The sequence below is a fragment of the Canis lupus genome, chromosome 21 (genome assembly GCF_011100685.1).
Source record: "Canis lupus familiaris isolate Mischka breed German Shepherd chromosome 21, alternate assembly UU_Cfam_GSD_1.0, whole genome shotgun sequence".
Lineage (NCBI taxonomy): Eukaryota > Metazoa > Chordata > Mammalia > Carnivora > Canidae > Canis > Canis lupus.
The window spans coordinates 46,037,256-46,061,143 of record NC_049242.1 but is presented as its reverse complement, the minus strand read 5'-3'; the positions used below and the strand labels follow the sequence as shown (position 1 = coordinate 46,061,143).

At 34.6% G+C, this 23,888-nt stretch overlaps 1 long non-coding RNA gene across 1 annotated transcript; it reads left to right on the top strand.

The window, feature by feature from the left end:
- The first annotated feature begins 250 nt into the window (after positions 1–250).
- Positions 251–13,617, top strand: LOC106560181. The gene is made up of 3 exons (XR_005375381.1): positions 251–373; positions 3,231–3,413; positions 13,317–13,617. It is a non-coding gene; the product is annotated as an uncharacterized LOC106560181 (long non-coding RNA).
- The last annotated feature ends 10,271 nt before the right edge of the window (positions 13,618–23,888 follow it).

The following is a 23,888-nucleotide window of genomic DNA, read 5'->3' as shown; positions in this document are numbered from 1 at the left end:
CAAATTAAGTTAGCATAGATTGAGTCAGCTAGAGTTGAATGTTGGACTCATCTTTTGGGGCAGAGTCAGTATAATCTTCTGATCACAAAGAACCTTAGATTTCAAAACTAGAAGAGAGAAGTACTTGGCTTTGGGGACTTTATCAGTTCATCTCTATTGGAAGATCCAGACCTCCCATCCCTCCAATGGAATTTCTCAATTCCTTTTTAGTTTCCCTGGTCTCTGTTGCCACGGTGACTATTCAGAGCCCCTACTGTTTAGTTCATCACTGAAAAGGCAGCATTTCAACAGTTTCTGACACAAATTGCCAAGATATGTAGCTGCTGGCAGTACTATCTCAGTGGGACCCTAGTAATCTAGTAGGAAATGTGTGGTAAGGCAATTAGAAAACACGGGTAGATAACTGAACATTCCATGTATGAGAAAATGCCTTTGGGAGATCTGCTACGGTACTCCTAGTGTTTGGAATGCAATGCAGTTTAGCAGCAATCTTCAATTCAAGGAGCACTTTTTGTGTGCATACAGATATCACACCGGCTGCAAATTGCATAGGAACAAATTGACGTGATCTCTCACCTCAAAGAACTTGTACTCTACTGGGTACAAATACCATTTATCCGATCACAGTGAAACCAGGTCTTCGTGTGTGAGCACAGAGATAGGAGAACTTATTCTGAGTGAACTATCCCAGGAAGACTTCAAATATGTGATAAAAGTTCTAGACGGCCTTTCTTGTCCCTCTCATAGTAAGGTTAGGGGGAGGGCACTGGAGACAGCAAACTACAACAGTAAAATATAAGCATGGATACTCTTTGGCCAGATTTGCTAAAGAAAGGCAGAAAGTCCCCCCACAATGAATGCAGAGTAGGTATAAAAAAAGTGGTGGAAGATACAACGGGAAACGTAGATAATTATTCATTCATGTATATTTTGCACTAATCTTTCAAATGACTCTATAACAAAAGCTAAGTTATTTTTTTTCCCCAGTAAGTAACCACAGGACTCACAAAAAAGAAATAGATTTTCCTTTATTCAAGTTAAAAAAAAAAATCCAAATACTATTAATACTACTTTTACTAATAGTATTAATTAGCATCAGCTTGATGCTAAAATAAAACATAAGATTAGATTGAACCACTTAAAATGACCAGTTTTAGAAGTACAAAGTTTGATGTCCAATCATTACATCAATTTAATACATAATACATAAGTATTCCATATGCTTCAGCATTGATCAATTCACTAATTTATAATTTTGCAGGAATTTTTAACATTCAAAGACATTTGCAAAATTGCTTTTTCTTCTGAATAACTGGGTCCTGGGACTACATACATGTACATTTACGTATATATTTTATATGTGACAGCTGCTCTAAATGTGTGTGAGGAAGTAGCTCTCAAACAGCACTGGAATATTTCATGTGTATGGTTCACGAATATGAAGGGATGTATCTTTGGAGAATAAGAATATCAGTTCACACTCATCCAGGCTGCACAACACAATCAAATGATGGAAACAATGGACTAGAAGACCTCGTGACTCTGATGGTTTCTAACTCAATAAAAGTGAAAGTTCTATCAAGCATCATTTTTCTATACTTTTCTAAGGACGTGCTTCCTGTCATATTACTAGGGCTTTAAATTAAGCTAAATTGTGCTGTTGGTTTTGGTTTTGTTTGGCTTAGACTTTGCTTTCTGAAAAATATGTGCAACTGATCACTTTCTACTTTGAAGCAAGATAACTCATATTACTGATTGGTGCCTGAGATGAAGGTAGAAAATAACATGTCACTCATGAAAAGGGATTTTTGTTGCACTTATTTAGAAGAAAGATTATTTCCCTTAGACTAATTTCCTTGTAGAATTTTTGAAATTTTGAATTACTTAAAATATTAGAGTTTTGTCATGTTTGGGATTAAGTGTGTTTTTCTTCTTCTTCGTCTTCGCCTTCACATTTCAAACTGTTTTACAATAAAGATGGAATTTCACAGAGAAGAGTGTACGTAGGTTCAAGAGATCTTTGGAATTGTCACCTTCATAGAAAGTAATTATACTTACTTTCTTTTATTCCATTTGTTTTTATTTTTATTTTTATTTTTTTTTCCATTTGTTTTTATAAATGAATAGAATTCCAACAAATGACAAACTTAGTGAAGGACTATTTGAAAACTATGAAATTTTAGCTATATAAGATAGAAACTCCCCCAAATGGTTTTCATTACTGATGTATGAGGCAAACTGCAGATGAGATTTTCACCTAGAGACCAGAGAGAGATACAGCAGAGGCTGGAAACAGGGTTCTAGAACGGCCATGGCAGTAGGTGTAACATACTACACCCCCCATAGGAGATCATTTGCAGAATGTCACTCTCAAAAGAGATCCTTGTGCCATCGACGGAAACATCCAGACAGATTGCTAAACCTCAGCATAGCAACAATTGTCTATGGAGTTGGTGGCTGTGCAGTAGCATATCTCTTAGGTGCTCATGGCAGGACTTGTTCGTAGAAAAATAATAGTGTGATAGGAAAGATAATGTATGTCTTGGACACCAGAAGGATTTGAGTGGTGCTCTAGGCAGCACCTTAGACTGATCCTCAGTGACCCACGGCCTTCCGTAATCCCCTTCCCTGGAGTAACTGTGAACATGAAGGCATATTACTCCTTTGGTTATGCTGCATTATATGGCAAACGTGAAGTGATACAGCCACGCTGATATTTTATTTCCTCACTAATAATTTAGATATAAAGAAATACTGTGTGGAATGTTCCTTGCACAATGTCTGTGACAAAACAGTACCAAATGATAGTTATCATCATTAGTATTAACATAAAAAACCCTCTATCATTCTATGACTCTTTGTTAAGCTTCTGTACATAAATCCTACCAAGCTACCTTCTGTAAGAAGGCTTCCTTGATCCCTAAGACATATATAATGTTTTTTTAGGATCTTATTTTATTTATTTATTCATGAGAGACACAGAGAGAGAGGCAGAGACACAGGCAGAGGGAGGAGAAGCAGGCTCCCTGCGAAGAGCCCAATGTGGGACTGGATCCCAGGACTCTGGGGTCATGCCCTGAGCCCAAGGCAGACGCTCAACCACTGAGCCACCCAGGTGTCCCGAGACATGTATAATTTTGAGAGCTTTTTAAATGTGTACTCAATGCAGTTTTGTCATATTCTAGTTTGTATTCTGGTACTAATTCTGGTTTCTCCCTTCTTCACTGTAGTGCATTGTCTACCAGATTTAGTGATTGATCAAGTACTACTGAGTCTACCCCTGAAAAACTCTGACATCACAGAAAGTTTTGAAGTTGCTGGGGCTGCTGAGGTCGAGAAATAACAAATTTCAAACATTACATCATAAGATACAATCTCATCATTAGCCAAATGTGAAGATGGGTGGTAACAAGGTAAGTCCTGTACCATCAGAGGTCTGGGTCCACTTTAGACCTTTCATAACAAAAAGATCTTGATTTTGTACATGCAACTTGCCAAGATATTTGAAGCAGATTTTCAGTAGATCACAAATAAAATTGATACATAAAATCCTTAAAACCGAAAAATACGGTTTTCATGTGAACTCTTTTTTTTTTTTTTTTTTCCTTCCTAAAATTCTCTTATGCTCAAAGCCAGGAAAGGTTGAAATATAGGAACTTCAGAGTGTCTATTATTTCTCAAAATCATCAGAACTTAATGCTGAACTTCAGATCTCTAAAAGCCTAAGTGGCAGTTTTGCTTTTTATTTTGGGAAAAGTGTGAATTGAATAGAGTAAAAATGAAAATGGAAATGTAATATATTCATAAGCAGTATTTACATTTCTATTATGTGCCAAGCGTTAAGCCTGATGGCAGAGATTCAATGGAGACTAGCAGGGATGTGGCTTCCACGTACTCAACACTTACTGAAAAACCAAAATACTGTTGTGTGTGCACCTGCTTCAAATTTTCAGTTGGCTCTTATTGTTTATGTTTCTTTGTTTTTACTTTTTTTATTTGATTTTATGTATATTGTGTTCATTGGGCTCCAGGTATAAATCCCATTGCTTTAGAGCCCAATATCAATATTGTCTTTTATTCCAGAGTGTTTATCCCCAAATGTTGAGTCTTCACTGAGCTGCAGAGATAGGCAATAGAATTACCTGCATGGGTTTAAAATATATCTTTAGTAAGATTTTTAAAATAAGCTAGAATATTGTATGAGTTTAGAATCAAATATTAATATTGAATATATTCTCATTTATAAGCACTCTTTATTTCTTTTATTATCTATTTACTTTTACTTTTTACTTTGGAAAATATTTTTTCTCAGCTTCCTCATTTTTAATTTATGTTTTTTTATTTCTTTATATTTCTATATGCAAATTTATCAGAGAAGATTCTGTACTCAATGTGTCTTCTCAAATACAGTACTTTTTCATTTGATTTAACCTTATAACTACAGTATCTCTAATCTGACCTCACTTCCTCACCTGACCCTAATTATTGTGGTAATTAGGTTTTTAGTTTGTAGTATCAGGTTCCATCCCATTCACTATTTTCTGGAGCAGTCTCCACCATTTTCTGGAGACTTATTCCTTCTTTTCCTGCTCCTGTCCAGATAGCCTCCAACTAGCAAGGTTTTTGAAAATAAATTTTATAATAGAGCAAGCTCTGTGAGGACAGAGTTTTTGTTTCATTTATTATAATAGACAATGCCAACAAATGTTTCTCAAATCTGTGTGCCCACTGAAATATATTTGTTAAACGGAGGTTGCATGAGTCCCTTGGAGCGTAGCGTCTTGTAGCGTAGCGTCTACCATTCTCTTCCTAGTCTTCTCAGTTTGGGAATTTTTGCAGCAACCTATTGACAGACCGTCCTGATGTCATCTATCCTGAAAGGGCAAGACTAAAAACTGAATCAATTTTATATATATTTACTAAATTGAAGAAATTATTCTACTCTTGACAAGAACTTCCCTGGGAAAAATCCTTCCATAGGCAAACATACCATCTTATCAACCTGTTAAGTCTATAAAAGCCCTTGTGCTTTTCTGTTTCCATTCCTGACAGCTATACTGGCCTTTTGAGAATTTATTTCAGTAAAACAGTTAATTTGATTTTTCTTTTTCCAGTCTCTTTTACTAATGCTAATCAAGTCCTTTGTTTCCCGTGCCTCTGTTTTCAGCTTCCTAAATGACCTGGATATAGCCGTCTACCTTGCTTATCACTAGGGGTTGATAACTGTGGCCCTGGGGGAATCAGGTTAGATGCCCTGCTAGATTTCTGGACCTGTTAGACTCATGAGCGAGAAGCTTCTTAATGTTTCTATCTTTGCAACATGGGTCAGAAATTAGGGCTTTGGGGCATTTCTTCTAATTTCTATTCCAAAAAGCAGAGTTTGTCTTTTCCGGCCATCTTTTGATGTATACTTTAAAGATCCTACAGTTTTGCAAATCATATCTTGATAAAACTAAATAAATATATATATACACCTCTAGACTGTTGCCTCTCAACCAACGGTGAAATACGTATCCACCAAACTTGGTTATAAATTAATTCTATTGCTGTTATCAATTGTTGTACATGTCCTACGGTGCAGACCTGCAGATGCATAGCAGTGGAAGTCCTGGGTGCTGATGCAGACAGAAGTTGGACCTTAGTAGCTATTATTACTGCTTGTATCAGTTTAAACTCCCACTAGCCATACGAGTATTCCTGATGCTGAACATTCTTGCCAACACTTAATGCTATCAGTTTTCTTTTTGTTGGTTTAATTAATTTTAGTGATTCTTCAGGAACTGGGGTGACATCTCACTGGAACTTTAAATAGCATTTCCTTGATGACTAAATATACTGAACATCTTTTCATATACAATGTTTTCTTATTCAGATGTTTTCATCCATTAGGAGAGCTTTTATGCTTTCATTTTTCTCAGTATTTTTTATTATTAAAATTAAAGTAAATTTCACAGTCAATGAAAGAGATCAGTATCATTTCTATTTTGAAGGTTACTTTTGAAGATTATAAGATTTTATCATAGAAGTTTATTCTTTTACCATTTGAAAAATATATTCTATTTTCCATCATCTCTTTTGATTGGTCACCAGTCTTATGTTGCGCCTTGAATATAATATGTCTTGTGTCTTTTTTTTTTAACTGCATCGAAAATTTTATCTTTGGGATTTTTATCTTTAGCAGATTTATTATAATGATCTGAGTATTGATTTTTTAATTTATATTCTTTGGGTTTGTTGTAGCTTTATGAATGTCTATCTTAGGGTGTTATATATGCTTAGGAAAATTATTGTTCTATATCTACTGAACTATTGTTTCTTCCTCATTTTCCCCTCCTTCTATGGCACTGTAATTATATTTGGTTAGGCTTTTTGCCCACAAGATCATATGTCTTTTATGAATTTTTCCCATTTCCTATTTCGTATATTAACCTGTCTTATGTTCTTCTGATCCTCTCCTCTGTTGCATCTAGTTTATGTGTAAACTCACCCATTTTAAGTTTTCTATTTCAATTATTACATCCAGTTATTTTAAATTTCATTTAAAAATTGGAAATATCCAGGGCACCCGGGTGGCTCAGCTGTTGAGCATCTGCCTTCAGCCCAGGGTGTGATCCTGGAGACCCGGGATCAAGTCCCACAACAGGCTCCTTGCCGGAAGCCTGCTTCTCCCTCTGCCTGTCTCTCTCTCTCTCTCTCTCTCTCTCTCTGTGTGTCTCTCATGAATAAATAAAATAAAATATTTAAAAAGAAAATTGGAAATATCCTCAATTGTCATCTATTTTCTTGAAAAATACAACCACAGGTATTTTGATATTATTTTTGAAAACTTCAATAACTACCTCGTCTGGCTGTGTATTGTTTTTGTTTTTCTCTCTCTTGGTTCAACTTGTTGTGATGTGTGGAAAATGTTTATAAAAATTGAGGAGATCTGAATGATAATATATTCTTTCAGTGCAGGTCTATCCTATTCTCCGGTAGGTTGCATAAGTGAAGTCAAGTCACTTCATGCCAATTAAAAAAACAAAAACAAAAACAAGCTCTAGTTGGCCACAGTTATTATAAGGTCAGTGATCACCTCCTTTTGCCCTCTCCAGCTGAGCACTCATTTTATGTACTAGGGGCTCTCATTCTTAGTGAACCATCCGTCTCGCCTCCCCCTGTAATACTATAATCCACTCTGGTTTTTAACAGCCTTTTGCTGATGCCGTGGCCTTTTGCCTGATGCAGCTTAAGACTTCAGCAAGTGCCTCAAATGGAAGAAAATACAGTATTCAGTTTATTTACTTGCATTTCCCTCTTGGAAATCTTGGCCCTTCAGATCCGCTCTCTTGATAGCTTCACACTTTAATTTTTTCTTTCACCAGCCTATGAGGTAGCCCAAAGCTATGCCAGCTACCCTGCTTCTTAGCTGAAATTCTCCCACTGAAATCCCCCTCATCCTAAGACTGGGCCAGGTTCTGAACTTTCAGAATATCATTTTCCATCCCTCTAGGTGCCTTTTCTCTATGATCTTCTATCCTCGAGTTTTCATTGTCTCAAAAGCCCCTGTTGCCTTGAAACATGGTATTTTTGTTTTGTTTTCTTTTGTATTCAGCTTTTTTTTTTCTTCTCAGAATACTATTTTTCTGCAAGGATATATGCCATAATTAGAAATGGAAGACTGAAGGATTTAATTTATATGAAAAATATTGGTTCAAGAATGACTGGAATTTTTCTTGATTTCAGAGGCTGAATTTCTACCTCTATTAGATCGGGCTGAACAACATGGTATCTGTGTTAGATAGGTCTTTCCTTCTCTTTCTGGCTTCCAAAACTCCTAACCTAGCTATGTACAGATACAGATGGAGGCCAAAAGTTGAATCCAATATTTTCACTCAGTTTCTAACAACTGGAGCTGTTGAGGAGTTAGGAAAGAGGAGAAGTTGTATAGTGTCTTAAAGAAAAACAAAACTGTATGACTCTGCGCTAAGAGTTATCAATAGAAGACAACTTCATTTTTACTACTTGATTCTTGTTTGTTTGTTTTAGCTTAGCTAGTACTAGGATCCAACATCCTTTGCAATAGCATCAGGGTTGTCCTGCAGGATATCAACAGCCATGGTAGCAACGTAATTCAGAATTCAAGTGGCTTTTTGGACAGAAGGCATCCAAGAGGAAGCTGAGAACAAATGTATGGTAAGAATGTTGATTAGTACCTGAGAGATGCAATCTGGGATTCCAGCAGGCTAGTGGGAAATGAAGTAGCATGAAAGGGAGAAAGGTTTAGTGAAATTTGGTGAGATGAAGACGTAGTCTGTTTATGTATGTTTAACTTTAAATTTTGAAATTCTGATGCAAAGTCTATCTCATTTATGCTGTATATTACAAAAGACCTTGATGTTCTCTGACTATACACATTCTTCTCTTCTTCCCTTTACCCACATTTAAATTAATTTTATACATTCTCTTAGGTTGTAATTTCTAACTATATAATTAAAGAGAAATAAAGGTGATGATACAGTGTGCATTATATTTTTAAAAGATTCATTTATTTATTTTAGAGAGAGAGAGAGAGAGACTGAGAGAGAGAGAATCTCAAGCAGACTCCCCATTGTGTACAGAGCCCCATTGGGGGGGACGCTCAATCCCAGGACCTGAACCGAAATCACGAGTCAGATGTTTAACTACCTGACCCACCCAGGGGTAGAGTGTGCATTATTATCCTATTTTTGCTGTAGCAAATTGCCACAAACTTAGTGGCTTAAAACAATGAAAATTTATTATCTTGCAGTTTTATAGGTCAAAGTATCACTCAGCTAAAGTCAAGGTGTCAGTAGGGCTGTATTCCTTCTGGATGATCTAAATGGAAATATCTTTCCTTGTCTTTTTCACTTTCTAGCAACCAGCTTCATTCTTTGGCTTATGATCTTGTATATCACTCTGTCTTCTGCTTCTATTGTCATGTCTTTCTGTGATTCTGACTTTCATGACTTCCCCCTTATAAGGAACCTTATGATTACCCTGAGTTCACTCAGATAATCAACAATAATCTTTTCATTTTAGGGTCCCTTAATTACATCTGTAGAATTCCTTTTCCTATTTTCAATAATACATTCACACATCCGAGAGATTAGGGAATGGACATACTTAAAGTCCATTGATCTACCTACCACACTGAGTACACAATTTCTTTTATATTCCTCCTAAATCATTTTTTTTCCTCCTAAATCAATTAATAAACTATTCTAAAAAGAATAAGGTGCTCAGAATATCTGTTGGCTCATTAGAATAATCTTAAAATCTAGTGGGTACTTAGAAACTACTTGGAAAATATTCACTAAAGTAGACTGATGGTTGGCAAATCTTCACCAAAATTTCTGAATAGAATGAGTAGGCATCAATGGCCTATTTAATATAAGAATATTTTTATCATATTTGACATTGAGAAATGGTATCTCTAGAAGGGTCTGTAAAAATGAGCGTATAAAATATGTTCAAAGGATGAAGATTTCTATTTGAGCATAATAAAATTTTATTGCTTGTCCATATAGACTATACTCTGGGCTAAATTGTTCTGAGCTCTAGGCTTGGGAAACAGGCACATCTGTATAGTTTGGATAATCTTTATTGTATTTCTGGCTTGATTCTTCTATTGAATTGTTCACTTAGAAATATCATGAAAGTTCATTACTATGCAATCATATGTACATTGGGGCCACACATATTGGATCCGATCCTATGTTTAAATGCATTTTATACTTTTAAAATTCAATGACTTTTCCCACTCACCAGCTGGCTTCTTGAAAGGGCTGGTTCATACCAAAGAGCTAGTACTATTCTTGAAAAAGAGAACATATTTTACTCATCTAGTTACCTCATAAGACTGGTATCATTAATTTAACAACATATTTTCATGGATTATTTTTTGTTTAATGAATTAGACTATTAACTTTGGAACTGTGAACTTTGCAAATAGCAGATGGTCATATAGAAACTTCTAATTTTCCTTAACACTTACATAACTTAATACGCTATGGTTCCCAGTGTTAAAAATATAATTATAAGGAAAATAGTGATTGTGTGTTAAAATAATTCATTAGAATGAAAATACATATTTAAATGTGAAAAGTGTGTTTATAACATCAGATTTCAATGTTATTGAAGCAGGTCAAAAGTTTTTTCAGAACAAAACCTTAACTTTGTCAGTGATTAACCAACAAGAAGATAATTGGTGTGCTGCTTTTAATGCCAAAACACTTGGTTGAATTTTTTTTAAATTTTGTTTTAAAATATCTATAGAGTTACATTTCAGAGTGATAGTTCAATATATGGGGCAAATAAAATTGTGCTGTGAAGCAAAAATAATGACAGTAATAAAACAGCAACTACAATGTTGAGTGACAATCTTCTAGGCAGTAAATTACATATTTACCTACATTATTCCTTAAACCTTCACAATTAATTAATCAATCCAGTGTATCAGGTAGTAAAATCTCCATTTCAAAGATGAGAGTGTGAGGAAGGTTAAGAAATGTGCCCAAGATGATCCTGTTGTTGTTTCAGTACTCCAATTTACAAGTTAAATGTTGGCAAAGAAGGTCTTAACATTCCCCTCACCTTGATTAAATTTTGGGCAGGCTTCTTCTTTTGCTTTTGTCATTTTACAACCCAGGTCTGTTTTTCTCTAGGCCCTGGAAGTTATCACATTGAAATGTAATCATCCAGAAAGATAACTCCCCTGTCTCCCAGTCTCTATGAGAGGAAGGGAGCCTAACATGGGTGGGTGCCTTGCTCCAAGCTGCAAAACTACCACTTGTCATGAAGATACAAGAGTTTAATTTTCCCTTAGTTAAGGCCAATTAGCAAACACACATGTCCTACAATGCCTCCTACCCTAACTCTTAGAGATCCTTCTACATTTTATTTCAGTGAAGATGAGTTCAGAGTGTATCTAGTCTCTCTCCCCTTCTGCAATACCCTTGAATAAAGACTTCCTTACCCATTCACATTGTCTAGGGCAATTGTTGTCTCAGTTTCTGAAACATTAAGCCCATGCTTTCTTTCCAGTATGATGATATTACAGGAACAATGATGTTGCTTCCTGGAAAAAAAAAATATATATATATACATATGTATATCTCTTTGCTTTAAGGTATACATCAAAAATGTTTACACAAAGTTATGGAGTTACATTTTCCTCTTTTTTTTCAAAGCCATATATCTGCATACACCATATTGTGCATGTGTGTATGTATTGTGTGTTTTCTGATCCCCAAACACACTAAAATTCTGTTGATATGCATGAGTGACATCTTTACTTCCATTCACAGCTTAACACCCTGCTTTTTGTGTATCTGTGCAGACACAGACACGAATGAAATAACTACAAGGAGATAGGTTTGGCATCCATGCTAAAAATAGAGCAGCAGGGATAAAACAAAATCATATATATTCTCATGATGTGACAAACAATTTTAAAGCACTTTTTGGATGTTTATTCATTTATTTTCCCAAACAAAACTATCCCTAATCCACAATGTGGACATTAACCACATTGTGCATTGTGGATGAGGAAACTGAGACACAGTGAGGTTTCTAAACCATTTCAAAGGTAAAAAATACCAAAGCACAGTGAATTTAGTAAATTCCCCAGGTCAGAAAGTTAATAACTGACACAACTGGGATTTGAAATCCTGACCAGTTTACCTCTATAACCTGAGGACTTAATCTTTCTGTGACACTACTCCATATGCCAGGCACCATGCAGAGGCCACAGAACCTACCAAGAAGTCATCCATCTGATTCTTGAATTTGTATGATCATGCAACTCTAATTGTTCATGATTATCCTAGAAGCCCAATTAACTCCAGATAAATTGCAGACCCCTCTGAAAAATAGACTCTGAACTGAGTCTGCAGACAAAATTAAACCTCTAGAGGTCATAAGGCAAGAACATGGTGATCACTGTGACCAATAACAAGTACCTAAAAGATTTAACCACTGTTAGATTTCCATTACAGAGCAGAGGCTGAGCATGGAGCTGCTGCTCGACTAAGCTGTTGCAGAGAATTATTCCAAAATTGGTCATTTTAGATGTCTAGCCCAGAGTTCACAAAGACTACAACTCAAAGAGCATAAAAATACCCCTTAAATAGGATTGTCTGTGGTTTACATTTGTATGGCCTCTTAAGACCAGGTAATTAGCACAACAGATTGACACTATGGATATTTTTCAGGATAGTCAGAAATATAATTTCTCTCGTCATATTATGGTTAAATAAATTGACTGGGGAAATACAAAGTCCCACATTCTACCTAAGTGCAATGTAACTATAAGATGCAGAAGGCAGGGGTCACATGATTCACGTTAGGAAGGGAGACACTTGTCTTCAGCTGGCAGTCAATGCCATATCTGTCAGGGGTCTGATGTGCCAGTCTTGCCCGCTCACCTAAATAATGATGCCAGCTTAAGTGGTGGGAGTGTTACATACAAAGAAGTACCAGGACATGGGGTGAGGTGGTGGGGGAGGTGCCTGACCGGCTTCAGTCAGTAGAGTATGTAGCGCTTGATCTCAGGATCATGAGTTCAAGCTCCATGTTGGGTATAGAGCTTACTTAATAGAAAAAAAAAAAAAAAAAAAAAACACCACTCCACACTGTATCTGTTATCAGGATATCCTTGAGTTAGCACAATCATTAGAGAGAGCCACTCTTTATAAGAACCATGTAAATGAAATCAAATGTATTCAAGAGAAACCAGCTAGGCTGAAGATGTGTCAAAACTATTTAATGAACAAATTAAAAAGCTAGGGCAAAGTTCAGCCTGGGGAAGTACATTTGCAGAAAAGTGCTGAACATTCTGTATAACTTGTCATGACCTGGTAACAGGTGTTGGAAACTCTAGAGACATACACTTTTCAATCAGAGCTTTTGCTACAACAAGCTACCCCAGTGTCTCAGTAATAGGCCCCTCAAGGTTCATGCCTCACTTTACAATTTGAAGAAATTGTACAGGATTACATATTCAGGTGGAAAGTCAAATTAGATAGCTGTATTGTCCCCTTTTAACTTTTGATTCTGCAATTCCATTAAGTGAATTTGTTGAATATGATATGGCAATTTGCAACATGTTAGATGTAAGCTCTCAGATGATGAGGGGAATGTGATAAATTATACTTTGGAAATAGGATTAGTAGCTGAATTTCAGTCCATTTGTAATATCCCATGCATGGCCTGGATTCTAAGAGGTTGAGATAATTGCAATTACTAATTTTTGTGCCTTGGAAGAAAAAAAGGCAAATATACGGGATGCAGTCACAATACTTTTTTTTTTTTAGGATAAAAACCAAAGGAACAACTGAAGTTGGTAAAGCAGACACAGCCACGGTCAGTTAGAGGAGGTGTTTCCACCAACAAAATTTCAGCTCAAGGAGTCCTCGCAGCAGAATTTAACTTGAGGAATTTCCCGAGGCTCGGGTGGTCGTTATTCTTGTATTGAAATAAGATGACAAGGCTCCCCTCCACCTCCACATGGACTTCCATTTTATTGGAGCCCTTAGGAAGCCAGAATAGCAAGCAGATGCAGTTTGTGGTGAGTAGGGGATTAGAGAAAATTCAGGGATGGGGGATAGACTAAACTTAATTTTCTATGTTGGTCACTTCCTTTCTCTGAGACCGTTTCTTTCAATTTAATAAACCGGATAGTAGTTCCAGTGGGTTTGGCGAACTTTCTATCTCATCCCATTGTTCGTAGATTTGATTAGTTTAAATCTCAGAGGTCAACTCTATTTTCTTTCTTTTATATCTGCAAGATCCTGTGGAACATCTCACTATTGCTTATGTGCTGTTCACAAAGAACAACATAAACTATAAAGCCAAATACCAGAAATCCATTGGAAGGACTATAGTAAACCAAATGATTACTTCCATCACTTTTCTCCTCAAGGAAATACCTCAATCTCTCCAGTAAACATTTATTATATAGCGAATGAAGAAAATGAAATATTTTTATCACTTTCAGCTCTGTAATATATTTTTAATCAAGCTACAGTAAGAATCTCAAGTGGATCGGACACCTTCAGGCACCTCTGCTAAGATAAGTTAACCAAGGTGACTGAATTGCAGTCCTGGCTTAATATTTTTAAAGAAATGAAAAACCTTTTGGCCAGAAAGTGCTTCAGTGGATAAACCCATGTCCTCATCTCCTTGCTAAATGCCTCCATTTCTGTGTTAGGAAGGATAAGAGAAAATCTCTTCCCTAGTGCTTTATCCAGGTTTTATTTTTCCTAAATTCAAATTACGTTTTATATTAGGTGATTTGATCAACTACAGAAAATAATGCAAAGTTAGTTTATAAGATCAAATTATCTTTTAATATTTCCCTTCTCACTTAACATTCTCTGATGACTTACAGAAGGCCTACAATATTCTGGGCACATAGGTTAGCATAGGTGCAGAGCATATGCTTAAATAGAACTTATAGGGCCATTACATTAGTATTCTCTAGACACGCAGAGGAGGACATAACCATACTAGAGTGATCAGGGGCATGGTCAGGAAGGCTTCTAGAAAGAAGAGATTTTAGTTTTGTTTTGTTTTGTTTTGTTTTGTTTTTGTTTTTGAGCTGAGGCTTGAACCAAAGAGAGAGGATTAGAGGTAAGGGGATCTTGGCAAGTGGACTAGCAAATGTGAAGGCCCAGTGAAAAGGAATAGCATATTCAGAAAATAATTGGATTTTAAAACTTTCTTAAATATGAGATTTTATATTTTAAAATTAAATCCAGTCTAATGCCATAGATTGTTCACGTAACACCAGGCTTTCTAATACACATTTTTGATCTGACAGGGAAGAATGAACAAGAAAACATAGGGCAGAAAGTGACATAGAAGTAGTTTCATGCACTTTACACAAAACATAGGTTGAGATTAATGTCAAAGGCCAAAGGGCAGAGCAAGCACTTCTAGTCCAGGGTTTTTGTCTATTCTTTTTCTATCTTCTGCTGGATCAGAAAACCCTTCCCCAAGAGCAAACCTCGAGTGTCTTAAGTAACTTGTCTGCTGTGGCAGCAAAATCTTCATGCTAAATTGGCTTAATTACGATATAGATAAGGAATTAGGTTTTTGCAGTTTGTGTATATTAACTATTCTCTACTTGTGCTCAGATCTCAGAATTGCCAAGTGCCTTAGCCTTCCTGAACATTAGCATTCCCAACCATAGGATGGGAATATAATATTTTATCTATTCTGAAAGACCTTTGATCCTAAGGTACTCCATTCTCTGATAAAACTGTAAGAAAAAAAAAATCTGCCAACTCAACTTTATTTTTAGTAATTTTTATTTTATACTGATTGAAATAATTATTTTAATCTTCATTAGGTAGAGGTTCTACTACGATAACACTGGTGTGTATATAAAAGGAAAATATAAGCAAAATATTGATTAAGACTTTTCTAAATATGTTCACATTCAGAGTTTAATGATTCGAACTCAATTTTCAACTCAAAATTATTAATTTCCTTGTTTGTACATACAATACCATCTTTTGTACCACAAATTGCACTGGTGATACAACAGCTCAAGGTAATTCATAAAATATTTAAACAAAATGGCACAGAGCTCTTAAACTGACCGAAATTAACTAAATCTGGCCTAATTTTTGCTTCAAGTTTAACAATGTTTATAAATATGTTTGATTCACCATCTCCCCTTTCCACAACTTTTTGGTCCCTCAAGGTTAAAATAATGATTAAGTATTGTCTCTTGGATTTGCCTCCAAGCTTTTGACACCCAATCTACAAATTTTGATATTGCTACTCTTGATGTTATTAATGCTTAGGCATCAGCAACCATATCATAGCTGACCCCTGGCCGATGTCAATTCTAAGATAGCATTACTTTTAAGATATCATTACTAGTAAGATTAACTTTGATTTTAGAGATCTTAAAATTAGATATGATTCTTGATATATATGAAAAACAGTATTAGTGGTACCTCTCTCCCATATAAATGTAATTGAAATAATTTAATAAACAAGAATTTATTGAGCACTTAGCAAACTGTTTAGTGCAAAATAAATACTTGTTTTTGACCAGTTTGAAAGCTGTTCAGCACTTTTCCTAGGATTACTTTTCTTCAGAAATCAAGATACTGTGTTGCCTCGAAGAATAGTGAACAATAAAACCATTATTTTTCCATTTAATATTGAGTCTAAGTCACTACGTAAGTATCAGATTTGGCAGCAACGTGGTTATCTTCAGTATAAAAGAGTGTTTCTGATCAAATATAGTTCAATGTTTATGTTTTTTCCTAGCAGTTCATTCTAGAATTTCCTGCAAGACACAAGGACTAATATTGATAACATTTCAGTTATGAAGCTATCATTTCTTTTCTTTGCTTTTGCACACATTTTATTCCTTTAGTGTGTGTTACAAATAAAATAGTGTGGGGCATGCTAACAGGGAAAGAAATTCTAGTACACTTTAGACACATCACTTTATAACAATAGATGGAGAAAAAGTGAAACCAAACATAATTATGCTTTTACATCATAATTGAGATATACTTTATTGGAAAACCATTGCCGTACTTAAATTTATTTCTTTGCATACATTTTTATAATAGTTAGAACTTTGAATCTATTTACATTGCTTTTTTTTTTTTTTTTTAATGAGTATCTAGTGACTACACCTTTAGGAAAAATACCTCTTAGTTTTAATGGTTTCTAAAATCAAGCATAATATATGTCAAAGTATCATGCTGAAATTATGGAAAGGAAAGCCTAAGAATTATCTAACATGTAAGGTGTAAAAATTAGATTTATTTTACTAGTTTGCTATGTGTAAAATATCATTGATGTTTACATTTTTTTAGTTTTTTTAAAAATAATTTCAATTTAATAAATGTGTTAACACTCAATAAAGGCTCTTCTAATTTTGCCAGTGACTTTGTTTTACCAGCTTTTCCATCTGTAGGTATTTGTATTTTGGGAAGTAAATAGTAGGAAAAAAATGAATATTATCAGTCCTGAAATCTAGTATTTCTCTTTACCAAGAAAACAAAGAAGAAAAGACCTGGTCCCTTTTAAACATGTTAATGATTAATTAAACTAATAATATTTACTAGCTAGAGAATTTTTGTCTAAAGAATGCTTCCATGAAGGATGGAAGCACCTTCCATGAAGGAGGATGCACCTGGTCTAAGTTGCCTATTATAAATAAAACAAGAATGTATGGTTTCTGACTCCCTACAGAAGTTGCATAAACCCATAGAATTAATGGGATATATAAGATATAACATCAATGAAATGGTGAGGCAAGTATGGCCTTACATGAATCCTTAGTGAGGTCCTATCTGAACCAGAATGTATCTGCATGCAGGAAAAAGGACCTGAGGAGTTACACTGGTTTCAGAATGATCTTAAAATTTTTTGACATTTCCTCTGTTCTTTTGATTACTAAAAATTTTGGTTCTAAGTAAGAACTGTGATTTCTCTGAGTTTGACCTGAAAATCTAAGCCTTTCTGATATCTCAAATAGTAAACAACATAAAGTATATGACCCTCTTAGATCATTATTTTTATTTTTAAAGCATAATACTCTCAACAATATAATAAGTCCTATGATTGGAAAAGAAATTTTGCAAATGGAACTCCCATATCAATTTTTCATTATGAGTGTCTGGATATTTCAGCAAGTTACATTTATATCTGAATATTGTTCTTTTTTTACTCTACCAGAAGCTAAGTTTATCATCTTAATAATTGCTAGTGATCTGTGAGTCTGAAGAATGTTTGAATATATTTCCTCTGTTTGATTTTATTTTTACATAATTTAAAAATTTCAGCTATGATTGCTTTTTTGTGTGTATAATATATAACCCAAGTTGAGAGAGTAAATTTGGATGAAAATCATCATATATAAATAATTTTTTCAAAGATGTAAAAGCTACTATGTTCATATTTCTTATGGATATGAGCACGTATGAATGAATAGCTCATGGATAAGGAAGTAGTCAAGAAATTGACTGGCAGAAGAGGAGTCACTTGAATTCAGGACAAGATAATACCACGTGTCACTTTACTTCCTGTAAAATAAAGGGAACCATTGAAAGAAAATGGTTAGAAGAGGGATAGGAAAATGCATTTTTCCATTTTAAGACATTATAATTAAGAAAGGGTATAGGACGTAAGTTTTTTTCAATTTTTCTTGAGAATTTACATGAGATCTTAAGAAGCTCCTAGGAATGGGTTTGAATCAGGGAAAATAAGTATATAAAATTTCTATGGGAAATGACAGAAATATTGAACTAATTCTGATAAGTTTGTGGATTTTGAATTTCAGGATTGACAATTTCCATACCTGTGATCCTTTAGAAGAGTGAGGTAATTTAAAAGAAAATATGGTTCATTGAACCTTATAGAACTTATTAATTTATGTTACTGGTCTAAACATTATGGGAGTATGGCAATGAACACACATTGGTTCAGACAAAATTTCTCAAAGATTCTTAATAAAAACCACCTAAAAATTGTAAACCAGTTTTCCTTTGAGATTTCCACCTCTTACCAACATCCTCATTCCCAGAAGGTGTTCACGAAGAATCACATTTCCATCTTGATCTCTGTATCAGCATTTTTGCTTTTTAAGGTCCTCATTTATTTTTTTTGTGATATCTCAGTGACTGTGACATTCAACACATTTTATTATTTTTTATTTATTTTATGTATTTTTAAAAATATTTATTTATTCCAGAGAGAAAAAGACACACATTGTGTGTGTGGGTGTGTGTGCATGTGTGCTGGATCACAGTGGGGCTGGATTCCAGGACTCTGAGATCATGACCTCAGCCAAAATCAAGAGTTAGCTGCTTAACTAAGCCACCCCCGGCACCCCTTAACCCAATATTTTAGAGTTTGAGTTCTTTACCCACACCCAAAATTGATAGATGATAAAAACCTAGAATATTAGCATGCCATCTACAGGAAGGAAAAACATAAAGTTGTTTAAAAAAAATAAAGATATGTAACACTTCAGATTTGGAGCAGCTTTGATTCATTCCCACACCATTCAACAGGGACCCCATGATCATAAGACCTGTCTCACTGTCTCTGAAATATAATTGTGATTATTGTCATGCAATTCTAAATCACAAATAACCCATATCTCCCTACACACATGCAACTAGCAAAACAAAATAAAACTTTGAAAAGAAAACTTTAAAAATAAGTAAAACAAATAACCACAAATCAAAATACAAAAATGAAAGAGATAAGCCAAGACACAGTAAAATCCTAGGTTAATAAATTCCATAAACTCAATTATATAATAAATTCAAATTCAAATTATTTTATATATGTTTCAGTAACTTGATGAAAATTGTTTCAAATAATCAGATTTTAAGTAGGTGGAACTAAATGGATTTTGATTGTTAATTCTAAGGTGAGATTAGAAACTAGAGTTTCAATGCAATATACATTGTAGTTATCATCTATATAGTTTGGTATGTAATGTAATGTTTTATGTGTTTCCTTTTTCTGCAACCCAAGATTGCTTCATATCAGAATTGCTAAATGTCAGAATTAAAATGGATATTTGGCATGGCATATGTAAAAGAAACAAACACATTCAGACCTCTCATGTGAATCTCATTAGCTTCAGCCCAAGCATTGGAAAACAGTAAGCATAAAGACTGAATTCTTAGACATCAATATTTTCTGAAAAGGCCTTTGGGAGAAATCTTCATCTTGTTGGAGTCTTTATCACATTCTCATTGTTTAACTTTGCAATGATCGCATCTCCAGTTTTGAAGCATAGTGGAAATTTTATTTGTACGTGGAGATGGATATGTATCCATCTATTATACATATGTATAATATTGCATAGTGAAAGATTTCTAAAAACAAAATTCTGTACATACATACTTGAATTTCTGTCTACATGGATAAAATAATGGCAGCAAAGGGAAGTAGCTAAAAATGGTAAGCATTAAATGAGGACTTGGCCAGAGAAATGGTGCTAATGTAAAATCCTGCAGTGAACCTGGAGGACAGAGAAAAACCGTGGCTCAGTAGAGGCTGTAACAAATAGGGAGGAGAGGATGGTAGCTTCAATGGCTGAATTTAAGGCAATTCATGTGACATAATTTTACCCAGCAGAATGGTGGTGAAAAACAAACAAATAATAATAAAAACAAGATAAAACTCAATGACTTCAGAAATGCTCATCTGTCTTCAGGCCACCCAAATCTATTCAAAGCTGCGTGTATCGCCTTGGGCGGAGAGTCTTGACAATTCAGCAATGATGAATGAATCTTGGAGAAGACATAATCCTCCCCTTCCATTTTCTTTCTCTTTCTCTTCTAACCATTGGTATAAATTCTCACCATTGGGAAGATGAGAATCAAAAAATATCCTTTAAGGATGACAAATACTTCTCTTTTTTTGTTCTTTTATGTTAAAAAAAAAACATAAAGCAATTCTGACTCAAAGGGAGAATAATTGAAAGAATGTAATTCTTAAATTCAAACAGAACTCACCATATTATCAGGGCATTTGAGACAAAAAGGATTAATTGTATGTATTGTGATAACGGACGTTGTGGTTACATATGTTATTAGCATCATTAAGAGGTAGAATTAATGATGCTTATATTAGAAGATCAAGTTTCATACAGAAATATGGAATGGGAAATTCAAATTGAAGTAAAACATTTAAACAAACATAACAACTAACTTGGAGTTTAAAACACAGGCATTATAGAACATTTTAGGGGGGGAAAAGGCAAAGTAGAATTAGAATCTAAGAAAATTTATGTTAAAATTAGAGGTGAGTTGTTCTAAAGATTTGGTTTTTCAAGGGAAGAGACAACATCTAACAACTATTGATCACTCATTCTGGGCCAACTTTTGTTCTTAGTATTATAATGCTGCAGTTAAGCTTTACAGCAATTTTCTGAGCTCAGGACTATAACTATCATTCTTTTAAAGACTAGCAAACTGAAACACAAAGTAGTTCAGTGTCTTGCCTTAGGTTCTGTACTTAATAAGTCTTTAACCAAGATCCTACCCTGAATAGTAGAATCCAGACAATTCTGGAAATCAAGGCTACTTAGTGACTTGTTCAAACTCATAAAATGATTTCAGTGGCACATGGGACACATTATCTACCTGAATGAATAGGAAAATAAAGCATCATACAGTTTTTGAATGTTTAAATAAATGGTAAAAGTGCCTCCTTTAGCTCTAAATCCTATTGTCCTAAGAGTAGCTGTGTGTGCCAAGAACATACAAAACTTACTATCAAAAGAAATAAAGTGATTCCAGTCATTTCTGTTGATGCAATCTTACTTTGTTTTGATGTAACTAGTTCCCATTTAGGATCACAGCCCTCAGGAAAGTGTAATACAGGGCAGCTCTAATCTTTGGAGAGAGTAGATAGAAAATAACGCACAATTTAATGAATTTCACATTAGGCTTTACTCTAGTTTGTTTTGCCAAATGTGAAAAACAAGGTTAACCAGTATTTGAGAACTAAAAACTGTCTTCTTATTTTTTATCTCCCCCTCCGTGTTTTCCTAGTTGTTTTTTTTTTTTAAAGATGATTTCACTCTATTATGATGTCTCCTGAATTATCAAATTTGAGGACAGCAGTTAACTTTTATTCTACTGTTGCCATGTGCCTGACACTTTGCATACGGTATCTCCTTTACCCATCTGCACATCCAGATCAGGATCCATATCCCTGTTTATAGACAAACTGCTACAGAGTAATGGAAGTAGAATTTGAACCGATGTCTTTCTAGCTCCAAAGCCCAAGCTCATCCATGTGCCAAGTGACCCAACATGGGATTAATCTCTGTATTATAATAATATCATATTTTTAAAATTATCTTCCACAAATGCTTGTCTATTTTATAGATTTTTTAACTTTAAAACTTTGATCCATATATGGTATGATAAATGTCATAATTCTTTAATTAAGATATTTATTTTCTGTGAGTGCCTGGGTGGCTCAGTCTAAGTGTCCAACTTTTGATTTTGGCTTGGGTCATCATCTCAAAGTCGCAGGTTTGAACCCCTTGCTGAGCTCTGTGCAGGGCATGGAACCTGCTTTTATCCTGCCCGAATTCTCTCTCTCTCCCTCCCCTCTCTCAAAACATTTTTTTTTTTTTTACTTTCTGTATCATTTAAGAGTTTACCATATATGTATAGTATATATATATATATGTGTGTGTGTGTGTGTATACACCTATATATAATACATAAACATAAAACAATTCCTATGGCATTTTTATATAACCATAAATCTCTCTCTTTTAAAAATTTTGTATTTGTTACCTGGATTTGGATAAATTCTTTTAAAAGTTGTGAGAAGACTTATTTTGAAGGTTTGACATGAATTATAGTTTCTAATCTAACAGTAGAAAGTCATCATGTAAAAAACTAAAAGTATTCAATATTCGGCCATTGGCATTAACGTTTTCTACGGCGAGGAATCTAACTTAACTTTGTACCTTCTGAAAGCCATAACCGTGTTAGTCACAAACAAGAGAACAAAGACATATAAGAAATCATCTCTGATTTCAAGATAGTTCAAAGTTAGAAGAAATGATTTTTTAAAATATTTTATTTATTCATGAGACAGAGAGAAAGAGAGAGAGAGAGAGAGAGAGAGAGAATGAGAGAGGCAGAGACACAGGCAGAGGGAGAAGCAGGCTCCATGCAGGAAGGCCTGATGTGGAACTCGATCCCAGGACTCCGGAATCACACCTTGAGCCAAAGGCAGATGCTCAACTGCTGAGCCACCCGGGCATCCTTAGAAGAAATGGTTTTAAAATATATAAATTATTCCATTTATAAATCCTATTGAAGAGGCTATCGTCAGCCTGGATATGTCAACATTACTCATAATCCAGGAAATACAAATCAAAACTACAAGGACATATCACCTCACACCTGTCAGAATGGCTAAAATTAACTAAACACGAGACCACAGGTGTTAGCAAGGATGTAGAGAAAGAGCAATCCTCTTACACTGTTGGTGAGAATGCACTGATGCAGCCACTCTGGAAGACAATACAGAGGTTCCTCAAAAAACTTAAAAATAAGACCACCAGATATCCAACAATTGCACTAGTATTTACTCAAAGGATACAAAAATGCTGATTTGAAGGGATCCATGCCCCCTGATGTTTATAGCAGAATTATCAACAATAGCCAAATTATGGAAAAAGCCCAAATGTCCACTGAATGATAAGTAGAGATTTTTTTCTAAAGGAATAATATTTTTCCTACAGGAATTTTGTTAATAAGTTGTATTTTTGTAATAGTTTTCTGTACATAGCATGAAAGAGCATCATTCAGTAAATCTACTTTTGATTTCTTCACATTTTACTGAAGAATATAGGACTTTCATTTTCTATCACAACCTGTGCTTTAAAATTGTTCACATTTTTATCAACTTTATATCTGTATTGTTAATTGCTGTGATAAATAAAATTTAAAGCCTATCAAACAAAGCATAGAAATAGAATTAGTACAAAACTAATTCTCCTATTTCTGTTCTTTGAATTCTTAAAGGCTGTACCTTCCTGTTCCATCATTGTAAGGCAATTAGTTGTCTATATGAAGGATAAAGAAAACTGTGTTTCCTAAAATTTCAGTTAAGTTTTAGCCTAGGCAATTATGAAAAATGATGTGAATGTATTGAGAGACATGAACAGTGGGGTTAAATCTGACAAAGAAACCACAAAATAAGAATCCTACTATTAAGAGTTTGGAAGCACAAATCCTAAGTAAAATAGTAACAGTACATCCACTTCAAAACCATTTATCTGCCAAAGCCTTAAAAGTATCATTTTACTGTCATCCTTTAAGATACCTCATAAAATAAACATGAAAATTCCCTACGAT